Source organism: Salmo salar, chromosome ssa20 (assembly GCF_905237065.1).
Source record: "Salmo salar chromosome ssa20, Ssal_v3.1, whole genome shotgun sequence".
NCBI lineage: Eukaryota > Metazoa > Chordata > Actinopteri > Salmoniformes > Salmonidae > Salmo > Salmo salar.
This window is the reverse complement of record NC_059461.1, coordinates 55,794,753-55,811,025: the sequence shown is the minus strand read 5'-3', so window position 1 is coordinate 55,811,025 and position 16,273 is coordinate 55,794,753. Positions and strand designations below refer to the sequence as shown.

Genomic DNA, 16,273 nt, shown 5'->3' with positions numbered 1-16,273 from the left:
CTTTGTCATTATGGGGTGTTGTGTGTAGATTGAGGGGGAAAATGTATTTAATACATTTTAGAATAAGGCTTTAACGTAACAAAATGTGTAAATAGTCAAGGAGTCTGAATACCTTCTGAATGCACTATTTCATATTTTTTAGGGGCCCTCTCCCTCTCTGCCCCTGGCGAAAGGTGGAGTCAGCTTTTCATTTGAAGGGCTTTAGCACAGCTACTGCTATTTTCACAGCATGCCTCACTATTTGGCTATTAAAATTCTTTCATCTGCCCTTGACCCAGGGAGGCGCCTCACTTTGCAACTTTCAACTAGATGGAGTCTATCCTTCGTTCAGTCTTTAACTCACTTTCTCTCTCTGATTTTATAATTTTATAAAACACAGAATCTAATGGACTTTCTCATCAGTAGAGCTTCTCTCTCTCCCTCGCTTGCACATTCCTGTCTCACTTTCTCTTTCACTGAGTCCTACCTCACTCTCTTCGGAGCAACTTAGTCTCACTGAGTGGAGTGACCAGAGAATATTATGCTGTAGTCCTGAATATGTGGAGTAGACTGGTCATCTCTTCAGCCCTGGCTTCACATTCTCATACTCCTGCATTTCAGTTTCACATTGTCTTTAACCAGTGATTGTAGCTGGCTAGCGTTGTTTTCAGACAAAGCTGATGTCACTCTGTGGGTAACCGTGATAGCATCATGAATCTCTTGTCATCTATGTCTCTTAAACAAAGCCCTCTCTGTGTAGGTCAGCCTGACTGTAATATAGGCTCAGTGTAGTAGACTATAGGCTACACACAGTGCAGTGAATTGTTTGCAATGTGTAATCGTTTCAATCGGAGAGGTCCACAATCAAGCCAGGACCTGCTTCCCTGGCAATAGAAAGGTCTTGTGTACACAGCTTGGCAGGGGATTGTGGGTAATGGGCTGGCCGCATTTCACCTCTGCTTTAACTGTTGCACAATGAGAGAATAGAATAATGAATTGTGGGTGCAAAACCAGAAGAAAAGGTGCTGTTGTTGCATTATGCAGGCATAACCCTGGAATATTCTAAGTGAATGAGGCAGTGTTTTTGTTCCTGCTGGTGAATAGGCCCTGCCACTGTATGCATGAAAAGAAGAGCACTGAATGTGCAGACTGAGCAAAGACTTAGCTTTGACTGCCATTTTGATATTAGTATCATACATTTATTTTTGTATTTCACACCAACCTTTCCAAGCTGCTCTGCACAAGCTAGATATTAGCCCAGGGGGCCAACTTTTACTTTGTTTACATGTGGTCATACAAGTGCTTGACAGTATGACTTCATTTTTGTTTTGATGACGGTAACATACCATAGGCTAATTACAGGGCTAAGCACAGCAACATTACCTTGCCAATTACAGTGTGTAAGCTGTAGCTATGTGATTCGTACATCCATGTTCTCCCCCAAACGGAGCTTCTTTGAAATTGGAGACTGTGGGTTGACGAGTACGGTTTATTTTTTCATCTTTACTGTTTGCTGTGATTTCTCCCAGGTCCTTTGATGTGTGGACCTACTATGTTAAGGTGCAGCCCTCCATGGGCTGCTAGGCTTTGTGTGTTTTACTGTTTGCACTGGAGAGATGGAGAGAGCTCTAGAGCAGGGATGGGTAACTCCAGTCCTCAGGGGCCGGAGTGGCGTCACACTTTCCCCCCATCCCTAGCAAACACAGCTGAGTACGCTAATTGCATTTTAAACTGAAGGTCCTGATTAGTTGATTATTGGAGTCAGGTGTGTTAGCAGGTGCTGGTGCAAAAGTGACATAAATTAGGCCCCCGAGGAATAGATTTTCCCATCCCTGCTCTAGAGGTTGAGCAATACCACTAGTTCTTGGGCCCAGCAGCACAATAGCATACTGTGACATAAGCTGTTTTTGAATACCCATACTGTATACTACATACTTAATGAGTATATACTATTAGGTCATTTTAGTATACTGTAAGCGAACGGTATTGTTTCAGTTGAGGGTACTAGCACTTCACCTGTCTACTGGAAGTTGATGCAGTCGCTATGCAACCTCTTGCTAGCTTGTTAGCATAACAAATGACTTGCTAAACATTTTACGATTTCAGGTGTAAATTCAATCTGGAGTGCCAGAGTGCTCTCTGGGCGTTCGTCAATCCAGAGTGTTGTCAGATTGACCGTTCGTAAATTCAGAGCGTTTATGCTCTCGGAGTGGTCACAGAGCACACTGGACGCTGTGGCCGAGGAGTAGGGTTTTTCCAAGCGTTCAACGGCAGTCAAGCACCAAAGCTAACTGGCTAACGTTGGCTAGCTACTTCCAGATTCAAATAAGAGAACAACCCTATCTGACCATTGTACTCACCCTAGCAGAGCTGTTTTCATGTTATCCAGAGAGTTGGTGACTAACTGTGCTGCTGCCAACAATTTAATTACGCTTTTTTTTTTGCCAACATTTACTGACGCCGGCCATATTCAACGGGTGTTGAGCATTCGTAAATTCATGCGAGACTGCTCTGAAATCGGAGTAGATATCCATTGAATCGCACGACTATACTACTTAGCTCAGAATTATGTAAATAATCATGTCAATAAATGTTGGGTAGTTAACCTGTTGGGTCTAGGGGGCAGCATTTGCACGTCTGGATAAAAAAAATGTACCCGATTTAATCTGGTTACTAATCCTACCCAGTAACTAGAATATGCATATACTTATTATATATGGATAGAAAACACTCTAAAGTTTCCAAAACTGTTTGAATGGTGTCTGTGAGTATAACAGAACTCATTTGGCAGGCAAAACCCTGAGACATTTTCTGACAGGAAGTGGATACCTGATGTGTTGTATTGACTTTAAACCTCTCCCATTGAAAAACACAGGGGTTTAGGAATATTTTGGCACTTCCTATTGCTTCCACTAGATGTCACCAGCCTTTACAAAGTGTTTTGAGTCTTCTGGAGGGAGATCTGACCGAACAAGAGCCATGGAACGGTGATGTCCCATTAGACACCTGGCGCGCTACTTCATGTTGGGTACCCTCGTTCCAATACGTTATAAAGGCTATGCATTCGTCCACCTTGAATATTATTCATGTTCTGGTTAAAAAAGGCCCTAATGATTTATGCTATACAACGTTTGACATGTTTGAACGAACGGAAATATATTTTTCCCCTCGTTCATGACGAAAGTCCGGCTGGCTTACATCATGTGCTAACGAGACGGAGATTTTTGGACATAAATGATGAGCTTTTTTGAACAAAACTACATTCGTTATGGACCTGTGATACCTGGAAGTGACATCTGATGAAGAGAATCAAAGGTAATGGATTATTTACATAGTATTTTCGATTTTAGATCTCCCCAACATGACGTCTAGTCTGTATCGCAACGCGTATTTTTCTGGGCACAGTGCTCAGATTATTGCAAAGTGTGATTTCCCAGTAAGGTTATTTTTAAATCTGGCAAGTTGATTGCGTTCAAAAGATGTAAATCTATAATTCTTTAAATGACAATATAATATTTTACCAATGTTTTCTAATTTTAATTATTTAATTTCTGACGCTGACTTGACTGCCGGTTATTGGAGGAAACGATTTCCTCAACATCAATGCCATAGTAAAACGCTGTTTTTGTATATAAATATGAACTTGATAGAACTAAAAATGCATGCATTGTCTAACATAATGTCCTAGGAGTGTCATCTGATGGAGATTGTAAAAGGTTAGTGTATCATTTTAGCTGGTTTTATGGTTTTGGTGACCCTGTCTTTGACTTGACAAAACATTACACACAACTCTTGTAAATGTACTGTCCTAACATACTCTAAATTTATGCTTTCGCCGTAAAACCTTTTTGAAATCGTAAAACGTGGTTAGATTAAGGAGATGTTTATCTTTCAAATGGTGTAACATAGTTGTATTTTTGAAAAATTTGAATTTTGACATTTATTTGGATTCAAATTTGCCGCTCTTGAAATGCACCTGCTGTTGATGGAGTGCACCACAGGTGGCACGCTAGCGTCCCACCTAGCCCCAAGAGGTTAATATACTAACTATCTGCTGTCTGGCAAGTTCGATGTATTAGTAGCCAACAAACGTTAGGTAGCTAGCTAACATATCGATACATGCTGCTGTAATGCTATGTGGTTTGTAAGGATAGTGTAGCTAACAAATTGTCAACCAATGTGTAACAACTTATTTGAAAAGGCATTACTTTATTACTTTAAAAAAAAAAAAAACATTTGTCATAATTAGTTAACTTCTTGGGGCTATGTGGGACGCTAGCGTGCCACCCGTGGTGCACCCTATCAACAGCAGGTGCATTTCAAGAGCGGCAAATTTGAAACCAAATAAATGTCAAAATTCAAATTTTTCAAACATACAACTATCTTACACCCTTTGAAAGATAAACATCTCCTTAATCTAACCACGTTGTCCGATTTCAAAAAGGTTTTACGGCGAAAGCATAAAGTTAGATTATGTTAGGAGAGTACATTGACAATAGCTGTGTGTAATGTTTTGTCAATTCAAAGACAGGGTCACCAAAACCATAAAACCAGCTAAAATGATGCACTAACCTTTTACAATCTCCATCAGATGACACTCCTAGGACATTATGTTAGACAATGCATGCATTTTTAGTTCTATCAAGTTCATATTTATATCCAAAAACAGCGTTTTACTATGGCATTGATGTTGAGGAAATCGTTTCCCTCCAATAACCGGCAGTCAAGTCAGCACCACAAATTAAATAATTAAAATTAGAAAACATTGGTAAAATATTATATTGTCATTTAAAGAATTATAGATTTACATCTCTTGAACGCAATCAACTTGCCAGATTTAAAAATAACCTTACTGGGAAATCACACTTTGCAATAATCTGAGCACTGCGCCCAGAAAAATATGCTTTGCTATACAGACAAATGGCCATGTTGGAGAGATCTAAAATCGAAAATACTATGTAAATAATCCATTACCTTTGATTCTCTTCATCAGATGTCACTTCCCGGAATCCCAGGTCCATAACGAATGTAGTTTTGTTCAAAAAAGCTCATCATTTATATCCAAAAAGATCCGTGTTGTTAGCACATGATCTAAGCCAGCCGGACTTCTCGTCATGAACGAGGGGAAAAATATATTTACGTTCGTTCAAACATGTCAAACGTTGTATAGCATAAATCATTAGTGCCTTTTTTAACCAGAACATGAATAATATTCAAGGTGGACGAATGCATTCTCTTTTATAACGTATTGGAACGAGGGTACCCAACATGAACTCGCGCGCCAGAGTCTAATCGGCCATCACCGTTCCATGGCTCTTGTTCGGTCAGATCTCACAGTAAAAGACTCAAAACACTTTGTAAAGGCTGGTGACATCTAGTGGAAGCAATAGGAAGTGCCAAAACATTAATCAACCCCTGTGTGTTTCAATGGCATAGGCTTAAAGGTAATTCAACACATCAGGTATCCACTTCCTGTCAGAAAATGTCTCAGGGTTTTGCCTGCCAAATGAGTTCTGTTATACTCACAGACACCATTCAAACAGTTTTAGAAACTTTAGGGTGTTTTCTATCCATATATAATAAGTATATGCATATTCTAGTTACTGGGTAGGATTAGTAACCAGATTAAATCGGGTACGTTTTTTTATCCAGCCGTGAAAATACTGCCCCCTAGCTCCAACAGGTTAAATTAAAGCAATGATTTGTATCCACTCTCGTCGGACTTCGGCTGCATGTTTTCCACCATTTTTCTTCAAATCTGAAAAGTTAAAAAGCCACGCCCATTTTCGGAAGAATTGCATTATGGGCCCTAAAGGCGTGGAAATAGTGTCCACTGCATGTATACTTTGTATTTTGGTGAATTTGGTATGTCATCTGGGAACTTTTGGCATACAACTATATCCATACTATGACCAATAAGCATACTATGTACTCAATTCAAGTCACAAATAGTGTGGTTAGTATGAGTATTCGAACACAGCTATGGATTACCTGCACATGTGCATGGGTATGCTTCACTAAGCTACAACGTGATAGCAGCCAGACAAAAACAGCAGAGAAGTTTAGCCTCACTGCCAAGTTACATAAAAAAAATATATATACAAATCTTGTTGCTCTTAGTTGTTGCAGAGGTCAGCCCGATACGGCTGTCTACTTCGTGAATTGCTGACTCTACCTTTTAACTGAATCGGTCAGTCAAGTTAATTCAATCAAGTCCTAATTTGAAATGTAATTGTTTTGTTTCTCAACTGAATCAGCATAGCTTGATATCTCAAACATGCTTGTTAGCTTAGTTTGACAAGATGTTGGAATAACCCCAGAGTCGTTATGCAATGTAAGCCCTGGCTTGTAAACCCCTGCAGGCTCAACTAAGGAGAACCAATATTAAGACTATTGAGTTGCAAGCTGGAAGTTTAGGAAGTTAATCTCATGGGGGCCAGGTAGCCTTGTGGTTAGAGCGTTGGACTAGTGACCGGAAGGTTGCAAGATCGAATCCCCAAGCTGACAAGGTAGAAATCGGTCTGTCTGCCCCTGAACAAGGCAGTTAGTCCACTGTTCCTAGCCCGTCATTGAAAATAAGAATTTGTTCTTAACTGACTTGCCTAGTTAAATAAAGGTTAAGTATGTATCTAGTTCTCTCTTTTTCTTGGCCTATGTGACCGCTTGTATTTATGACGACAATTTTAGGGAGGCCCTTCTCATTGACTGTCATGAAGTCCAGACAGATCAGTTGGCTATCAAAGCACTTTGAACTGACTGACTCCTGTATCCCAGTTAAAGCTCACATTCCATCCTTTATCATTGACCTTTCCACATTCCTCAGCCAGACCTGGAAGTCTGCATGGATTGGCCAAGGCAGCAAGGGCTTTGTTTGAACCCAGCTTCTGGATTGGTTAGTATCCCCATTCACACTGTATTGTTAGGGTGTTTTCACATATAGAAAACTGTTCTTTGTATCTACACTACCCTTGCCTTTGAATGAGGACTCAACTCTTTTGACAGTTCACTTAACATATTTTGTGGTCTGAGTCATCTTGCTTACACATTGCTAGGTTTAGAAAAGAACCAAGTACTTTTTCCAACATTCACTCAATGCACTCTGGGTTTTAGAAAGTGCAGGACAAGCCATTCCGTCAGAATGTGTTATCGGACAGCTAGATATCTACTTACATTTTGGAATCTAATAGATAGCATTTAGTTAAATGATGAGACATATTTGTAATCAGAAGACACTATTAATATGTAAATGTTATTGGTAACAGAATATATGTCAGAATAACTGCAGATTAAATAATGCTGTAATTGAAAATGTAGTCTACTGCCCCTTTTAATAATAGAGTGTTAGGGGTCAAAATCAAACGTTGTTTCTGGTATTATATTTTGTATTCCATGGTATAGATCAGGACACAGAACACTTTAGTTTGAGGTTAGGATTTACCATGGCTGAGATCTTATTTTCACATGAACAGAAAAGGTCAAAAAGGTCGTGGACAGGTCAATGATAATCCCTGTTTAAAAAGGCAGCAAATCATCTGTCTGAATTCTTTTTTTCGACACGTTTAGTCCAATCTCTTATATAGTGGTCAAAATATTATGATATTTTCAGGATTGATGTAGAACATGGGGATTATTCATATAAAATATTTATGAAATTAATATGCAATATTATGTAAATTAGGCACTTAATATGCATTAACTTAAGCCCAATAATTTAGGGTAGGGTGGTCATATTAACACATTGTCATGCTTTATGCAAAACAGAGTTTGTAACAATTTGAAACAAGTTATGAAATTAGAAAACGTTTTATACTACTTTATGCAAATTAGATGTGTAATAATATGATAATTGCTTCATACAGAATTATAAAATACAGCATGTTAAACACATTAATTTATATTCAGGTGGTTATGTTAACATTTATTGCTGTTTTATGCAGAACTGGGAGTCTACACTGAGGGGTAAAGTGCGCACACCAGGTGTGGTAACAGAGTAATTGGGATTACATGATCATGAACAAAAAGCAGAGTTACTATTTACCAATTAGTAACAGTTAGGCTGTATCATAGTTATATTGTCTTCAGTAGCCCAACTGATAAGGCCTAGAGTACCAAAATAATACTCCCAGCCAACCGTGTATGTGTGTGTGCCCAGCATCTTCACCAGCACCGACAGACACACAGCCCAGCACCGACAGACACTTCTCACCAAGTCTGTACTGCACTAGTCTAATAACATAGTTTACAGAGCCTTCAGAAAGTATTCACACCCCTTATTCCACATTTTGTTGCAGCCTGAATTCAAAATGGATTAAATAATTTTTTCCCCTCATCCATCTACACACAATACCCCAAAATGACAGTGAAAACATGTTTTTTTCTAAATGTTTGCAAATGTATTAAATGAAATAACTAATTTACATAAGTATTCACACCCCTGAGGCAATGCATGTCAGAATCACCTAAGGCAGCAATTACAGCTTTGAGCCTTTATGGTTAAGTCTAAGAGCTTTGCACACCTGGATTGGACAATATTTGCACATTATTATTTAAAGAATTATTCAGGATGATTGATCATTGCTAGACACCCATTTGCAAGTGTTTCAATAGATTTTAAAGCAGATTAATACAACTAACTAGGCCACTCAAGAACATTGATTGTTGTCTTAGTAAGAAACTCGTGTATATTTGGCCAGTGTCTGTTGGAAAGCAGACTAAACCAGGTTTTCCTGTAGGATTTTGCTTGTGCTTAGACCTATTCAGTTTCTTTATCAAAAACTCCCTAGTCCTTGCCCATAACAAGCATACCCATAACATGATGCAGCCACCACCATGCTTGAAAATATGAAGTGGTACTCTGATCTGTTAAATTGGATTCGCACCAAATATAATTATTTGTTTTCAGCACGTGAAGTTCATTTCTTTCCTGAATTTCTTGCAGTTTTACTTTGGTGCCTTATTGCAAACAGGATGCATGTTTTGGAATATTTGTATTCGGTACAGGCTTCCTTCTTTTCACTCTGTCATTTAGGTTAGTATTGTGGAGTAACTGCAATGTTGTTGATGCATCCTCAGTTTTCTCCTATCAAAGCCATTAAACTCTGTTTTAAAGTCGCCATTGGACGCATGGTGCAATCCCTGAGTGGATTCCTTCCTCTCCGGCAACTGAGTTCGGAAGGACGTCTGTGTCTTTGCAGTGACTGGGTGTATTGATAAACCATCCAAAGTGTAATAACTTCACCATGCTCAAAGGGGTATTAAAATGTCAACTTTTTTTTATTTGTACCAATAGGTGCCCTTCTTCGCGAGGCATTTGAAAATCTCCCTGATCTTTGTGGTTATCGAAATGGGGGTGGCGAAATGTGAATTTGGACCAATCCCTGACAACCCATATATCAAAACATAGCTGCAAAGCTCTACTTTGTAACCTGTTTTTATTTTTTATTTTATTTTTTTTCCCCGTCTCTGAATTTTTTTAATGAATGAGCCGAAAAAAGTTTTACCTCATATTTCAGTCCAAGGACTAACGACTGTGAAACACCCTGTGAAATGACTGTGAAACACCCTCAGGACTTTGCAATACAATGTCACGTCGATCTTACTCTGGTAGGTTGAGGAATACCTTCTGCCAAGAGAATATGAACACACCGATTTCACAGTTTTCACAAATTTGGCTGTCCCTGTGTTGAAAGTTCTTGGCATGGCAGTTGCGTTACATTTGGGCTCATGTCGCATACATTTTAATAACTTCCAGTATTGGGATTTTTAGACATTGCTTACAACTGCCATATTCATGTTTTCAAATGATTTATTATATATTTTCAGTGGTGGGAAAAGTACTCAATTGTCATACTTGAGTAAAAGATACCTTCATAGAAAATGACTCAAGTGAAAGTCACCCAGTAAAATACTACTTGAGTCAAAGTCTAAAAGTATTTGGTTTTAAATATACTTAAGTATCAAAAGTAAATGGAATTGGTAAAATATACTTAAGTATCAAAAGTACAAGTAAAAGTATAAATTGTTTCTTATTACTTATATCAAGCCAACCAGACAGCACAATTCTCTTGTTTTGATCTATTTATGGATAGCCAGGGGAACACTCCAACACTCAGACATCATTTACCAATTAAGCATTTGTGTTTAGTGAGTCCACAAGATTAGAGGCAGTAGGGATGACCAGGGATGTTCTTGATAAGGGTGTGAATTGGACCATTTTCCTGTGCTGCTTGGCATTCAAAATGAAATTAGTACTTTTGGGTGTCAGGGAAAATGTAAATGTACATCATTTTCTTTAGGAATGTAGTGACGTCAAATATAAATAGTAAAGTACAGATAATCAAACTAGTACTTCAAAGTATTTTTACTTAAATACTTTACACCACTGCATATTTTGACGACCACATTGACATTTAGAGAAAACGGACTTGTTTCCTGCTGCTTTTTGTAGAATTATCACAGAGCGTCCATTGTTTGTTTGTTGCGTCACCTAACACCCTACCTTTAGAATAGAACATCTATTCTAGCTCTTATGTTGTGATTCTCACCAAATATGTTGTCTTCTCACACTTCAAACCCCACAGTCGAATAAACAGATTATGAAGTTTTCTTAGCACATTTTGTAAACAAATAGTCAACTAAACTCAATTTTGGAATTTCTGTGCATCCTTGGAAATCGCTATTCAATATCCCAAAAACAACATATGTTTTTTTCTGCAAAACATCTTCTCTCTTTTGTGGTACCAATATGAGGGTTTATGGCAGGGGAAACAGTGTTGCAGTAGTCTAGTGGGTGGTGTACGTTGGCCTAAAAAGGGAACTGGATCACACAATTCAAGCAAACCTAACTCAAATCAAATCTCTCAATGGTCTCAGTTCAGTTTGCTATTTTCAGTTCGGTTGGTCATTTTTGTGGGTCTGAGTTCCTTTGAGTGTTCACCCTACAAAAAACATTGTCTGAAAGGGACCAAGTGAGAACATCCTTACACTCCTGGTGTTACTATGTTATAGTCAGGGCAGTACGGGGAACAGAACAGAAAACTGTAAAATAACGAAATTTTTACAGGAAAAAAATCTGAGCGAAGAACGAAGTGATCTATACTGTTCCAGAACATAACCTTTATTTTAAACGGATAGAAGCCGGTTAATAAACATTTGTATTTATTTTTTAAAACATTTTTTCTACATAAAGTGAAAATAATCTGTCCCACAAACGCAATAAGGCGCATATGCAAAGCCCTCACTCTGTCACTCAGAAACGTATTCCAGTGTCTGCTGCCTGCCAGCTAAAAATCTGTGTGTAAACTACCTGCTCCTCCCCCTCCGAAGCCTACTGTAACCTACTGACGTTTCAGCGTGATTCAGAAATTAGGACAGAATTTTAATTGGAGAAGAATGGATTACATTTTTCAATGCTAGTTACGGATACTATAGTTATGTTTCACATTGGATTTGTTAACTACGAAAAGGTATATCTTGTTTTCAATTCTGGTGGCTTCTGCCCACACAAGCTTGTTAGCTAGTTAGCATTGGTCCAACGTTAAGCCAACTCTCGGGAGTTCAGAGATGATCAAAGTTCCTCCATAGAAGCCGCTTCTCCATAGGTATAATTCGGTGGGCCTAATTCAGATAGCTAATGCATGCCATAAAATGCCAGCGCTTCAAGCCTAGCCTCCTCCACCCTCTCTCAACCTGCAAAATGTGTCACATCTTGCGCTCTATACTTTTCTAACCATCGCGCATGTAAACAGTAGTGCTGAGCTATTAACCAACATTTTAATTTGTTCATCATTTAAACAACTAATTGATTAACATTGGCTAATTTTTTGGGGATTATATATATTTTTTCTGTGAACTTGATGTGTAGTTTATGTAGAGATCAATTAGATGAAGCCTGAAGTGTGCGATGTTGTAGTACCCAAGGCCAATATTCTACGTAGTTTAGTGCAGAATACTTGGTCATTAATTACAATGACCATAATCCACTGCGCACCCGCTTAAACTTGCGTGGAGCAGACACCGAGACAGAGAGAAGAGAGAACGCACAAGATGGAGAGGAATCGAAGATCTAAGTGATTGATGGTCGGTATTCGGCAGTCATAAAAGTAAATAAGGCATACTTTTAAGAACTACTGACAGTGATTTTGTCAGAGAGCATAGGCAGCAGCTCTATAGAGATAATGACTTGGAATGAAATGATAATCAAACAAATATTTTATTAAAGTACAGTGGAACGGAACGAAATAAATAGGGGTTCTGTTCAGAACGAAACAATTGGAAAATAATTTCGGTTCCAACCCCTATTTATAGCATACTGTATTCCCTTGCACATTAGCAGCAACTCTTTATGATGGAAGTCAAAGGGGATCATTACAAGTCTTCTTGGTGACATTTGCTTCATCAGCATTATTTGATTACGTTTTCTTACACTATGAACAGTTTTGAAAGAGGAAGCTACTATGCATGTTTTTGTTCCCTGAGAGGCATTTCTCTTCACTGATTGCTTGTGTTCATCCGTTTACAATCCTGTTCAAATTAGCAGTCACTGGGTATTTCACAAGATGCCATTTAAAGCCTTGATAGAACAGTGCTATAGTAAATAAGCGAGTACATTAGTATTTACCAGTAATTGAACATTCCAGTTTCCCACTACTGTGGCAAAGTGAGTCAAGCTTTCAGTTTGGTCGTGTCATATAATACATTACATAATATCGAGAATTATTTGTCTTGCTTTTCAACCACAATGAATAGTTCGAAGTTATGATCATTGAACAGACACACCACAGCTAAAGGCAGTGGGCGTTCCTGGATATCATCATTGAACAGACACACCACAGCTAAAGGCAGTGGGCGTTCCTGGATATGATCATTGAACAGACACACCACAGCTAAAGGCAGTGGGCGTTCCTGGATATGATCATTGAACAGACACACCACAGTTAAAGGCAGTGGGCGTTCCTGGATATGATCATTGAACAGACACACCACAGCTAAAGGCAGTGGGCGTTCCTGGATATGATCATTGAACAGACACACCACAGCTAAAGGCAGTGGGCGTTCCTGGATATGATCATTGAACAGACACACCACAGCTAAAGGCAGTGGGCGTTCCTGGATTTGAAAGAGTCTGACGTAACTTTTCTTTACCCCCTTTCCCGGTGACGTCATGATACTGGCTCTTATTTGTGAAACCATCGGCATGCGACAAAATGTATCTTCTGAGAGATTTACTGTTCTGTTTCGGATTAAGTTATTTGTAACTCGTTCTGTCATAAATGTGCTTTTGGGTAAATACGGCGTGTGCACTAACCGCAGCTCTTTATCGATTTGAAACGCTGCGGAAATAACTTCTTTATCTCACTTTGGGGAGTCTTCTCACAGAGCGAGGCTGCCTGGATCATTTTTTCCTCGTTTGTTCTCATGCGTGTCGTTGAAATGATCTCAAGTGGATTGTATCGCGTTGGATAGACATTCTGGTGAGTAGATCGTAACCAACGTGTTGCTTTACTGTAGTTATTCATTGTTTTCATACTTACTCTTATGTCAAAATAGCGAATAGAAGCTAACCTAACATGCTTCTCGACCGTGAGAAATTTAATCTCCGCCGAAAAATGTATCTTTACTTCTGAGGTCAAAACACATTCATAAGATTAGCCAGCACGTTATTGAAACAAGTTATTATAGAGGTCAAATCCAACAAATTCGCTATTTACAGCTATTACATTAGTAATAAACGCAGAGATTTCTCACTACACATTTCGCTACACAATCTTTACCACCAGCATGTGGTATACCATGCGTAACATCTGGTATCAAGTCACTCCTCCCACCAGACGTTTGCTTCGTAAACCTGCTGACGTCTGTTATTTTGAAGTTAATGTAGTTGTATTTTGCTAAACAATCATGAAACACTACTTCTCCAGTGTTTCTTCGCGTGTAAACAACTGTCAGTCATCAGAAACAACGGGATTGCACTCAGGAAATTGAGGGAGGTAGGCTACACCCTGAAGTAACAATATTTTTCAGGCTAGCTTTCCGCACATGTTTGATGTTTGCTTTTTTTTCTAAAGTAATCAAAACAATGGTGTAGTAGTAGTAGTACTTTAGTTGGATCAGACACTGGCAGTATAGTTACATACAGTATGGGAAGCTGGGAAGCTTATCTTAATTCCTACATTTACTGTAATTGCTCACAGACCTACTCCTCGTTTGTTTTACAGCAAATTGCAGCCCAACGCTAGGCTTGGTAAACAACAGATAGGCAAGACTGATGAGAAGCAATCTGGCTGGAATTGGGGGTCGGTTCCAAGGTCACACTGTGTTTGCACTGCACTTTGTAAATCTGGGAATCTCAATCGGAGGAAGAATTCAGTTAGTTTGCACTTCTGACTCAACACTGGGCAGTAACCTCAAGTGAAAGAGTGCAACAGTAGAGCACGCCCACAAACATCTAGACTAGGCTACATCCTGATTAGTTGACAGAATTATTGATGCTACAGGCAGAGTGATGCGGGGCAAGGTGAGACAATTCCCTGAAGATGTGACCTCATCACCCCTGAACCCAGGTGCAACTCGGTTGCATAGTGTCCGAGATGACACTGCCTACTGCTTTTGCATTCAGGAGGGAGCGCAACACACTGAACATTGCAGAGAGAAATGCAATGAATATAGTTGTCAAAGGCATGTGTGTGTTGTACTATACAATACAGGCATATTTCTGTATGAAGACAAGGTTTTGCAATGGTGAGACCATTAAGCCAGGTGTGTAGTCTTAGACTCTGACATAAACATGTGCTTTTGTGAATAGCTATGCCTTTCTCAAACAGTTTCATACAATCTTTTAAGTCTCCCTGGAAATGAGTCATCACCTGAATCTCTTTGGTTTTGAAATGTGCTTACATGTCCTTTAACCTCCCAAGTGTTGTAGTCCAAAAATTGTATGTGAGGTATGCCTACATGGGAAAGAGGAAAAGCATTTTGAGTTGGCAGAATAAGGCAGTTGACGAGTAGACGTGCCGTTGTCCGGGTCTGTGTGGTGACAGTGGAGTCTGAATGATGAGGCGTTTTCCTGTTAATGGCTCCTGCTTCAGTCATGCCTGACCGTTTATCCTCCAGAGTGGGCCTGCCCTGAGCACAATTGTTTTGATGATAACTGGTTTGACCGAGAGACGCTTTAACCGATCAAAGAGCTCAAATTGGGTGTTTTTGCTTTGCTACATTAGACTTGACACACATGACTGTGCCTAGAGTCTGGTGGAACTCCCCGTGTGCTTGGACAGACAGCAGCTCTCTGGCCATGACCCATCTGGGTCTACACTGCCACAGAAGTGTCTTTCTTGCTGCTCACCGGTGCATAATAGTATGCTAATGTATTGTGAGGGACTCCATAACCGGGAGAGCGTGTTTTGAACTTTACATTTTTTTGTTCACTTTGTGGGTGGTTGCAGCTTTACTCTCTACATACAGAGGGAAATGATTCATGAATGGTAGTGATATAAGCTAGGCTTTATGACTGCTTTACTGACAGACAGGAAGAAGAAAATGAAGATAATACATTTGAAAATGTGCCCATCCTTTGTTTTCCTCTGGGCCTCTTATTTTCTGTCCTGTATCTGTCTAGCCTGAGTGTTTTCCTCTGGGCCTCTTATTTTCTGTCCTGTATCTGTCTAGCCTGAGTGTTTTCCTCTGGGCCTCTTATTTTCTGTCCTGTATCTGTCTAGCCTGAGTGTTTTCCTCTGGGCCTCTTATTTTCTGTCCTGTATCTGTCTAGCCTGAGTGTTTTCCTCTGGGCCTCTTATTTTCTGTCCTGTATCTGTCTAGCCTGAGTGTTTTCCTCTGGGCCTCTTATTTTCTGTCCTGTATCTGTCTAGCCTGAGTGCGTGAACACCTGTCTCTCGCTCCCCCTGCTACCTTCTCCGTAGGGGGAAGTGTAGAACACGAAAGAGAGAGGTCTGTGTCCTAGGGCCTTCCGGGGGAGGTGCTACTACACCTGCTGCTGTGACTCTCAGCTGGGCCTCACCTGTTCAAACCTGTCTCACTGGTGCACTGCCTGCAGACTGCTGCCTGAGCTCCACCATGTGGTCTGTGCTGCTCTCCACTTTCATTCAGTCACTTATCCTAGGGAAGGCGCCGTATTATTGCTGTTTTCGTCATCTCTAATTTAGTTTCTGATGGTCTTTGGCCTACTGGCATTGAATAATCCTTGGCTGTGTTAAACTATTTCCCCCATCGTTGCTTGGCTCCACTAAGGCAGGGTTTCAGAGGAGCAACCCAATACTTCAGCAAACCACTTTACAGG

The 16,273-nt window shown here is 39.7% G+C and overlaps 1 protein-coding gene across 4 annotated transcripts in view; it reads left to right on the top strand.

Annotated features, from left to right (window-relative positions):
• The window catches only part of LOC106580861 (serine/threonine-protein kinase PAK 4), a 33,596-nt gene that overhangs the window by 4,383 nt on the left and 12,940 nt on the right, over positions 1-16,273 (top strand). For 2 of the 4 annotated variants that reach the window (XM_014162356.2, XM_014162358.2), the window contains exon 1: positions 13,143-13,451. The exons of the other annotated variants lie outside the window; for them this stretch is intronic. The gene's annotated coding sequence lies outside the window, so the exon portion shown is untranslated. Of the gene's footprint in view, positions 1-13,142; positions 13,452-16,273 lie in introns of those variants that run through there. 4 annotated transcript variants of the gene reach the window in all.